We start from the raw sequence: 10,998 nt of genomic DNA, 5'->3' as shown, positions 1-10,998 counted from the left end.
ACATAATTGCAAAAGGGTTTTATAATGATCAATTAGCCTTTTAAAATGATAAACTTGGATTAGCTAACACAACGTGCCATTGGAACACAGGAGTGATGGTTGCTGATAATGGGCCTCTGTACACCTATGTAGATATCCCATAAAAAAATCTGCTGTTTCCAGCTACAATAGTCATTTACAACATTAACGATGTCTACACTGTATTTTTGATCAATTTGATGTTATTTTAATGGACAAAAAAATATGCTTTTCTTTCAGAAACAAGAACATTTCTAAGTGACCTCAACATTTTGAACAGTAGTGTACATACCTACTTAAAATACCTCATACCCCTGCACATTTATCTGGTACTGGTACTCCCAGTATATAGCTCCATATATAGTATTTTATTTCTCTCGTTACGATTTTTTATTTTATAACTCTGCATGATTGGGAAGGGCTCGTAAGCAAGCATTTCACGGTAAAGTCGACACCCAATTTATTCGGCGCTTGTGACAAATATTATAATTTTTAAAATTAAACCCACCCCCTCCTCCCCCACACATCTGGGGGACAAAACTATTATTATTACGTGTTTTATTTATTAGTCTTAATGTCTGTTTCCGTATTCTTTTTGTTGTTGCAAGTAGATGTCTTTTCTTTGTATTTCAGGGGGGGGGGGTTATTATCCTTGTCTTTAATCCTCCCAAAAAAATCAGTCGTAGGCAAGTAATACCATTGACAGCCATTACGAATAACCTTCACACCGTAGGGAAGTGGGAGCTAAAGTTTCATGGTCCCCCAGAATTCCCGTCACACCCCACCCAGCCCACTACCTCTACCTCGATGTGGTGGACACAAGCAATAACTTAACAAAATAAGAAAGGATATAAATAGGGATTACATACAAAAAAAATGAACAACCACAATAAATACAACTCAACAAACAAAAACAAACAATAACTAGAATTGTCGTGTTACTGGCGATCTGGAGCACCTTTCCTTTGTATATGAATGTATATATCAGTAAAAATGTTAGACCTCCCACTTTCTTTTGCAATCCATGATTTTAGTGTATAATAGTGTTGACAGTTATTTTGAAAGAATCCAATACTAGCATATTACCTTTCTGAGTTTTAAAAATGAAAACCTTTCCCAGCAGAATCAAGAGATTGTATATCGTGTTGCGTCTGTCCCTTAAAGGTCACCCATTTGAAATGTTTGTGGAGAGATAACAAAATCGGGTAAAACAGGAAGTAACCTGTACATTTGCCCAAAAGGGACAATAACTGAAAATATTTAACAAATCCTCCACTTCCACACAACAAAAATGTCACAAAGGCGATTCGTTGATGCCCTGTAGCTGTAACATATTTTTAGTTGCCAGAAATGTGTACAATATCTTCAACTGAAACATTTGGATTGTGGAGTCTATTGTTTAATAAATCAAACCAAAAACTTGTTTCCAAGGGATGGGGGAGTATTAAACTGTTCTTCCCAGTAAAAGTGGATTTTGAGTGGCATGGCAACCAATTGGTTGTTTTCCAAATGAAAATGGTACATAATTATTTATTTTATCTCTAGTTAACCATCTGTGAGATTTAATGTGAGGTCTACAAACAAACCATTTCTCCTTTCTTTCCCTTAACTTTTTCTACTATTCTGTTGGAATTTCTGCCAGTAAGTGATTGTAATTATGATTTATACATACTGTATGTTCCCATACCTTGTGCACAGTGTTTCAAACCAAATAAAATTCCCATTGCTATCAATGATATCAATCTAATTTGATTTGAAGCCACTTTATAATGACATCAAATGGCTGAAAGGCAAATGTAATACATTCAAATGTTCTCTCACAGTTTGCCAACAGTAGCAACACCTGTGCTTTTCGAGTCTCTGACATCACCATCAATCCACAGCTGTCTGCACCACAGAACTGACTACATTAGTTTTCCCCAACTGTTTACAAACTAAAACTGGCCCATGAGGCACAATGACCCAGACCTGTAACTCATTTAGCAGAAGCTGTCATGTTTTGTCATTTATTATCACGTCTTGTCCCTGTGCTTCCCATTCTATTCGTTTCCCTCTGCTGGTCTTATTAGGTTCTTTCCCTCTTTCTATCCCTCTCTCTCCCCCTCCCTCTCTCACTCTCTCGCTCTCTCTTCTCTCTATCGTTCCGTTCCTGCTCCCAGCTGTTCCTATTCCCCTAATCATCATTTAGCCTTCCCACACCTGTTCCCGATCCTTTTCCCTGATTAGAGTCCCTATTTCTCTCCTTGTTTCCCGTGCCTGCCCTGTCGGATCCTCATTTATATTCACCGTGCTGTGTCTATGTTTTGCCCTGTCGTGTCGTGTTTCCCTCAGATGCTGCGTGGTGAGCAGGTGTCTGAGTCTGCTAGGTTCAAGTGCCTTCCCGAGGCAACCTGCAGTTCTCGATCAAGTCTCCAGTCTGTTCTCGTCTTTACGTGTAGTATTATGCTTTTTGTTTTGTAATGTTTATTCTGGATTAAATACTCTGTTTTCGCCAAGTCGCTTTTGGGTCCTCATTCATCAGCATGACAGAAGGATCCGACCAAGGAATGGACCCAGCGACTACAGACGCTCGTAACACTGCCGTCGAGATCCAAGGAGCCATGCTCGGCAGACACGAGCAGGAATTGTCTGCTGCTCGCCATGCCGTGGAGAGCCTGGCCGCTCAGGTTTCCGACCTCTCTGGACAGTTCCAGAGTCTTCGTCTCGTGCCACCTGTTACTTCCTGGCCTGCCGAGCCTCCAGAACCTAGGGTTAATAACCCACCTTGCTACTCCGGGCAGCCCACTGAGTGCCGCTCCTTTCTCACCCAGTGTGAGATTGTGTTCTCTCTCCAACCCAACACATACTCTAGAGAGAGAGCTCGGGTTGCTTACGTCATTTCACTCCTTACTGGCCGGGCCCGAGAGTGGGGCACAGCTATCTGGGAGGCAAGGGCTGATTGTTCTAACAATTACCAGAACTTTAAAGAGGAGATGATTCGGGTTTTTGACCGTTCAGTTTTTGGTGGGGAGGCTTCTAGGGTCCTGGCTTCCCTATGCCAAGGTGATCGATCCATAACGGATTACTCTATAGAGTTTCGTACTCTTGCTGCCTCTAGTGACTGGAACGAGCCGGCGCTGCTCGCTCGTTTTTTGGAGGGACTCCACACAGTGGTCAAAGATGAGATTCTCTCTCGGGAGGTTCCTTCCAGTGTGGACTCTTTGATTGCTCTCGCCATCCGCATAGAACGACGGGTAGATCTTCGTCACCAGGCTCATGGAAGAGAGCTCGCATCAACGGTGTTTCCCTGCTCCGCATCGCAACCATCTCCCTCCTCTGGCTCTGAGACTGAGCCCATGCAGCTGGGAGGGATTCGCATCTCGACTAAGGAGAGGGAACGGAGGATCACCAACCGCCTGTGCCTCTATTGCGGATTTGATGGACATTTTGTTAATTCATGTCCAGTAAGAGGCCAGAGCCCATCAGTAAGCGGAGGGCTACTGGTGAGCGCTACTACTCAGGTCTCTTCATCTAGATCTTGTACTACTATGTCGGTCCATCTACGCTGGACCGGTTCGGGTGCTACATGCAGTGCCTTGATTGACTCTGGGGCTGAGGGTTGTTTCATGGACGAAGCATGGGTTCGGAAACATAACATTCCTTTCAGACAGTTAGACAAGCCTACGCCCATGTTTGCCTTAGATGGTAGTCATCTTCCCAGTATCAGATTTGAGACACTACCTTTAACTCTCACAGTATCTGGTAACCACAGTGAGACTATTTCTTTTTTGATTTTTCGTTCACCTTTCACACCTGTTGTTTTGGGTCATCCCTGGCTAGTATGTCATAATCCTTCTATTAATTGGTCTTGTAATTCTATCCTATCCTGGAACGTATCTTGTCATGTGAAGTGCTTAATGTCTGCCATCCCTCCCATTTCTTCTGTCCCCACTTCTCAGGAGGAACCTGGCGATTTGACAGGAGTGCCGGAGGAATATCATGATCTGCGCACGGTCTTCAGTCGGTCCCGAGCCAACTCCCTTCCTCCTCACCGGTCGTATGATTGTAGTATTGATCTCCTTCCGGGGACCACTCCTCCTCGGGGTAGACTATACTCTCTGTCGGCTCCCGAACGTAAGGCTCTCGAGGATTATTTATCTGTGTCTCTTGACGCCGGTACCATAGTGCCTTCTTCCTCTCCGGCCGGGGCGGGGTTCTTTTTGTTAAGAAGAAGGACGGTACTCTGCGCCCCTGCGTGGATTATCGAGGGCTGAATGACATAACGGTTAAGAATCGTTATCCGCTTCCCCTTATGTCATCAGCCTTCGAGATTCTGCAGGGAGCCAGGTGCTTTACTAAGTTGGACCTTCGTAACGCTTACCATCTCGTGCGCATCAGAGAGGGGGACGAGTGGAAAACGGCGTTTAACACTCCGTTAGGGCATTTTGAGTACCGGGTTCTGCCGTTTGGTCTCGCCAATGCGCCAGCTGTTTTTCAGGCATTAGTTAATGATGTTCTGAGAGACATGCTGAACATCTTTGTTTTTGTCTATCTTGACGATATCCTGATTTTTTCACCGTCACTCGAGATTCATGTTCAGCACGTTCGACGTGTTCTACAGCGCCTTTTAGAGAATTGTCTCTACGTAAAGGCTGAGAAGTGCTCTTTTCATGTCTCCTCCGTTACTTTTCTCGGTTCCATTATTTCCGCTGAAGGCATTCAGATGGATTCCGCTAAGGTCCAAGCTGTCAGTGATTGGCCCGTTCCAAGGTCACGTGTCGAGTTGCAGCGCTTTTAGGTTTCGCTAATTTCTATCGGCGTTTCATTCGTAATTTCGGTCAAGTTGCTGCCCCTCTCACAGCTCTTACTTCTGTTAAGACGTGTTTTAAGTGGTCCGGTTCCGCCCAGGAGCTTTTGATCTTCTAAAAGAACGTTTTACGTCCGCTCCTATCCTCGTTACTCCTGACGTCACTAGACAATTCATTGTCGAGGTTGGCGCTTCAGAGGTAGGCGTGGGAGCCATTCTATCCCAGCGCTTCCAGTCTGACGATAAGGTTCATCCTTGCGCTTATTTTTCTCATCGCCTGTCGCCATCTGAGCGCAACTATGATGTGGGTAACCGTGAACTGCTCGCCATCCGCTTAGCCCTAGGCGAATGGCGACAGTGGTTGGAGGGGGCGACCGTTCCTTTTGTCGTTTGGACAGACCATAAGAACCTTGAGTACATCCGTTCTGCCAAACGACTTAATGCCCGTCAAGCTCGTTGGGCGTTGTTTTTCGCTCGTTTCGAGTTTGTGATTTCTTACCGTCCGGGTAGCAAGAACACCAAGCCTGATGCCTTATCCCGTCTGTTTAGTTCTTCTGTGGCTTCTACTGATCCCGAGGGGATTCTTCCTTATGGGCGTGTTGTCGGGTTGACAGTCTGGGGAATTGAAAGACAGGTTAAGCAAGCACTCACGCACACTGCGTCGCGCGCGCTTGTCCTAGTAACCTCCTTTTCGTTCCTGTTTCCACTCGTCTGGCTGTTCTTCAGTGGGCTCACTCTGCCAAGTTAGCTGGTCATCCCGGTGTTCGAGGCACTCTTGCGTCTATTCGCCAGCGATTTTGGTGGCCGACTCAGGAGCGTGACACGCGCCGTTTCGTGGCTGCTTGTTCGGACTGCGCGCAGACTAAGTCGGGTAACTCTCCTCCTGCCGGTCGTCTCAGACCGCTCCCCATTCCTTCTCGACCATGGTCTCACATCGCCCTAGACTTCATTACCGGTCTGCCTTTGTCTGCGGGGAAGACTGTGATTCTTACGGTTGTCGATAGGTTCTCTAAGGCGGCACATTTCATTCCCCTCGCTAAACTTCCTTCCGCTAAGGAGACGGCACAAATCATTATCGAGAATGTGTTCAGAATTCATGGCCTCCCGTTAGACGCCGTTTCAGACAGAGGCCCGCAATTCACGTCACAGTTTTGGAGGGAGTTCTGTCGTTTGATTGGTGCGTCCATCAGTCTCTCTTCCGGGTTTCATCCCCAGTCTAACGGTCAAGCAGAGAGGGCCAATCAGACGATTGGTCGCATACTACGCAGCCTTTCTTTCAGAAACCCTGCGTCTTGGGCAGAACAGCTCCCCTGGGCAGAATACGCTCACAACTCGCTTCCTTCGTCTGCTACCGGGTTATCTCCGTTTCAGAGTAGTCTGGGTTACCAGCCTCCTCTATTCTCTTCCCAGCTTGCCGAGTCCAGCGTTCCCTCCGTTCAAGCGTTTGTCCAACGTTGTGAGCGCACCTGGAGGAGGGTGAGGTCTGCACTTTGCCGCTACAGGGCACAGACTGTGAGAGCCGCCAATAAACGCAGGATTAAGAGTCCTAGGTATTGTTGCGGCCAGAGAGTGTGGCTTTCCACTCGCAACCTTCCTCTTACGACAGCTTCTCGTAAGTTGACTCCGCGGTTCATTGGTCCGTTCCGTGTCTCCCAGGTCGTCAATCCTGTCGCTGTGCGACTGCTTCTTCCGCGACATCTTCGTCGCGTCCATCCTGTCTTCCATGTCTCCTGTGTTAAGCCCTTTCTTCGCACCCCGTTCGTCTTCCCTCCCCCTCCCGTCCTTGTCGAGAGCGCACCTATTTACAAGGTACATAAGATCATGGACATGCGTTCTCGGGGACGGGGTCACCAATACTTAGTGGATTGGGAGGGTTACGGTCCTGAGGAGAGGAGTTGGGTTCCGTCTCGGGACGTGCTGGACCGTTCACTCATTGATGATTTCCTCCGTTGCCGCCAGGATTCCTCCTCGAGTGCGCCAGGAGGCGCTCGGTGAGTGGGGGGTACTGTCATGTTTTGTCATTTATTATCACGTCTTGTCCCTGTGCTTCCCATTCTATTCGTTTCCCTCTGCTGGTCTTATTAGGTTCTTTCCCTCTTTCTATCCCTCTCTCTCCCCCTCCCTCTCTCACTCTCTCGCTCTCTCTTCTCTCTATCGTTCCGTTCCTGCTCCCAGCTGTTCCTATTCCCCTAATCATCATTTAGCCTTCCCACACCTGTTCCCGATCCTTTTCCCTGATTAGAGTCCCTATTTCTCTCCTTGTTTCCCGTACCTGCCCTGTCGGATCCTCATTTATATTCACCGTGCTGTGTCTATGTTTTGCCCTGTCGTGTCGTGTTTCCCTCAGATGCTGCGTGGTGAGCAGGTGTCTGAGTCTGCTAGGTTCAAGTGCCTTCCCGAGGCAACCTGCAGTTCTCGATCAAGTCTCCAGTCTGTTCTCGTCTTTACGTGTAGTATTATGCTTTTTGTTTTGTAATGTTTATTCTGGATTAAATACTCTGTTTTCGCCAAGTCGCTTTTGGGTCCTCATTCATCAGCATGACAGAAGCATACACTGAATCTGCAATACTACTGGCACATTTTGCTTTACACTCAGATTGAAATTCTGTAACAAACATTTGGTACAATCTTCACAACTAAAATCTCTTGTGTGCAAATGAAAAGCAACACTGTTCAACAAGCTAAGCTCAATTACCAACTGATCAAGACCAAGAACAAGGGCGATGGTGGTGGACCATGTGGTCAACCATGGTTTGACCTTGAGAGAGGCTGGACAGAGAGTGCAGCCCAATCTGAACCACTTCACTGTAGCATCCATCATCCGGACATTCCTAAATGAGAATAGGTCCTATGTCTGTAGTACATACTGTACCTATATACTACTTTTACTAGTTGACAGTAGTACAACATAAAGCACCGTACAGACTGTAGATTCCAATACATACTGTATGGGGAAACTGTTTCATGTATTACTGTTATGTATGAAATTGGGAGCTATACTACTTCGTCACATGTTTATCTTGTATACTGTATAACTGTAGTGTTTACTGTATTGTAAGCTATTTTGGTTTTATTGAACTGAAAGACAACCACAAAATGGTGGTAGAACGTGTCTATTTTCAGACGAACAGGAGACTGCCATTGTACAAATGGTAGTTGAAAATTCTGCCATAAAACTGCGGGAAATCAAAAAACAGATGATTGAAAATCCTGCCATCTTCCATAACATCAGAGTGAGCTTATCAACCTTAAGAAACACCATCACCGGATGAAGCAAATCCCATTTGAAAGGAATTCCCAAAGAGTGAAGGATAAACGGTACAAATATGTGCAAGTAAGTAAGTAAGTAATGTACTAGTATTACACTCTTGAAACATGAGAGACTCATTGATGTTGCCAGTGAACTTTACCAAACAGCAATTACAGTATTTACTGTCATTTCAGAGAATCATGGAGTTGGATGCAAGTCCCATCCCCCAGAAACTCATATTTATAGATTAGGCTGGATTCAATTTAGCAAAGATGAGGAGCAGAGGTAGGAACATAAGCGGTCAAAGCACCATCCTTGAGGTACCTGGCCAGTGTGGGGGAAATATCACCACATGAGCAGCTATGAGCCACAATGGGGTCCTCCCTTGGACCATACAACACTGCCCATCTCCTGAATTTCCTGAACACCTTACATTACAATATTTTTCAGCCAGAGCAGAGAGGGCCAGGTGAAACTTAGCAGCAAATGTATGTTCTAATTTAGGACAACGTGACTTTCCAATGGGCTGCTTAGGTCCTCAACTGGTTCCATGACCATCACAGATTTACAATTCTCTATCACCCACCATATTTCCCCATTCTCAACCCCATTGAGGAGTTGTTTTCAACATGGCGGTGGAAGGTGTATGATCACAACCCCATTGAGGAGTTGTTTTCAACATGGCGGTGGAAGGTGTATGATCACAACCCCATTGAGGAGTTGTTTTCAACATGGCGGTGGAAGGTGTATGATCTCAACCCCATTGAGGAGTTGTTTTCAACATGGCGGTGGAAGGTGTATGATCACAACCCCATTGAGGAGTTGTTTTCAACATGGCGGTGGAAGGTGTATGATCACAACCCCATTGAGGAGTTGTTTTCAACATGGCGGTGGAAGGTGTATGATCACAACCCCATTGAGGAGTTGTTTTCAACATGGCGGTGGAAGGTGTATGATCACAACCCCATTGAGGAGTTGTTTTCAACATGGCGGTGGAAGGTGTATGATCACAACCCCATTGAGGAGTTCATTTCAACATGGCGGTAGAAGGTGTATGATCACAACCCCATTGAGAAGTTCATTTCAACATGGCGGTAGAAGGTGTCATGTTTTGTCATTTATTATCTTGTCTTGTCCCTGTGCTTCCCATTCTATTCGTTTCCCTCTGCTGGTCTTATTAGGTTCTTTCCCTCTTTCTATCCCTCTCTCTCCCCCTCCCTCTCTCACTCTCTCGCTCTCTCTTCTCTCTATCGTTCCGTTCCTGCTCCCAGCTGTTCCTATTCCCCTAATCATCATTTAGTCTTCCCACACCTGTTCCCGATCCTTTTCCCTGATTAGAGTCCCTATTTCACTCCTTGTTTCCCGCACCTGCCCTGTCGGTTCCTTGTCTAGAATTCACCGTGCTGTGTTTGTGTATCGCCCTGTCGTGTCGTGTTTTCCTCAGATGCTGCGTGGTGAGCAGGTGTCTGAGTCTGTTTGGTTCAAGTGCCTTCCCGAGGCAACCTGCTGTTCACCTGCTGTTCAAGATCGAGTCTCCAGTTTGTCCTCGTCATTTCGAGTGAAAGTTGTGTTTTTTGATTGTATTTACTTTACTGGATTAAAGACTCTGTTTTCGCCAAGTCGCTTTGGGTCCTCTTTCACCTGCATGACAGAAGGAACCGACCAAGGAATGGACCCAGCGACTTCAGATGCTCGTTACACTGCCGTCGAGATCCAAGGAGCCATGCTCGGCAGACACGAGCAGGAATTGTCTGCTGCTCGCCATGCCGTGGAGAACCTGGCCGCTCAGGTTTCCGACCTCTCTGGACAGTTCCAGAGTCTACGTCTCGTGCCACCTGTTACTTCCTGGCCTGCCGAGCCTCCAGAACCTAGGGTTAATAACCCACCTTGCTACTCCGGGCAGCCCACTGAGTGCCGCTCCTTTCTCACGCAGTGTGAGATTGTGTTCTCTCTCCAACCCAACACATACTCTAGAGAGAGAGCTCGGGTTGCTTACGTCATTTCACTCCTTACTGGCCGGGCTCGAGAATGGGGCACAGCTATCTGGGAGGCAAGGGCTGATTGCTCTAACAAGTTCCAGAACTTTAAAGAGGAGATGATTCGGGTTTTTGACCGTTCAGTTTTTGGTAGGGAGGCTTCTAGGGCCCTGGCTTCCCTATGCCAAGGTGAACGGTCCATAACGGATTATTCTATTGAGTTTCGCACTCTTGCTGCCTCTAGTGAGTGGAACGAGCCGGCGCTGCTCGCTCGTTTTCTGGAGGGACTCCACGCTGTGGTTAAGGATGAGATTCTCTCCCGGGAGGTTCCTTCAGATGTGGACTCTTTGATTGCTCTCGCCATCCGCATAGAACGACGGGTAGATCTTCGTCACCGGGCTCGTGGAAGAGAGCTCGCATCAACGGTGTTTCCCTGCTCCGCATCGCAACCATCTCCCTCCTCTGGCTCAGAGACTGAGCCCATGCAGCTGGGAGGGATTCGCATCTCGACTAAGGAGAGGGAACGGAGGATCACCAACCGCCTGTGTCTCTATTGCGGAGTTGCTGGACATTTTGTTAATTCATGTCCAGTAAAAGCCAGAGCTCATCTGTAAGCGGAGGGCTACAGGTGAGCGCAACTACTCAAGTCTCTCCATCAAAATCCTGTACTACTTTGTCGGTCCATCTACGCTGGACCGGTTCGGGTGCTACATGTAGTGCCTTGATAGACTCTAGGGCTGAGGGTTGTTTCATGGACGAAGCATGGGTTCGGAAACATGACATTCCTTTCAGAGAGTTAGAGAAGCCTACGGCCATGTTCGCCTTAGATGGTAGTCATCTTCCCAGTATCAGATTTGTGACACTACCTTTAACCCTCACAGTATCTGGTAACCACAGTGAGACTATTTCTTTTTTGATTTTTCGTTCACCGTTTACACCTGTTGTTTTGGGTCATCCCTGGCTAGTAT

This window comes from Oncorhynchus gorbuscha, linkage group LG22 (genome assembly GCF_021184085.1).
Source record: "Oncorhynchus gorbuscha isolate QuinsamMale2020 ecotype Even-year linkage group LG22, OgorEven_v1.0, whole genome shotgun sequence".
Lineage (NCBI taxonomy): Eukaryota > Metazoa > Chordata > Actinopteri > Salmoniformes > Salmonidae > Oncorhynchus > Oncorhynchus gorbuscha.
The sequence above is the reverse complement of the archived record's forward strand: the minus strand, read 5'-3'. Positions refer to the sequence as shown.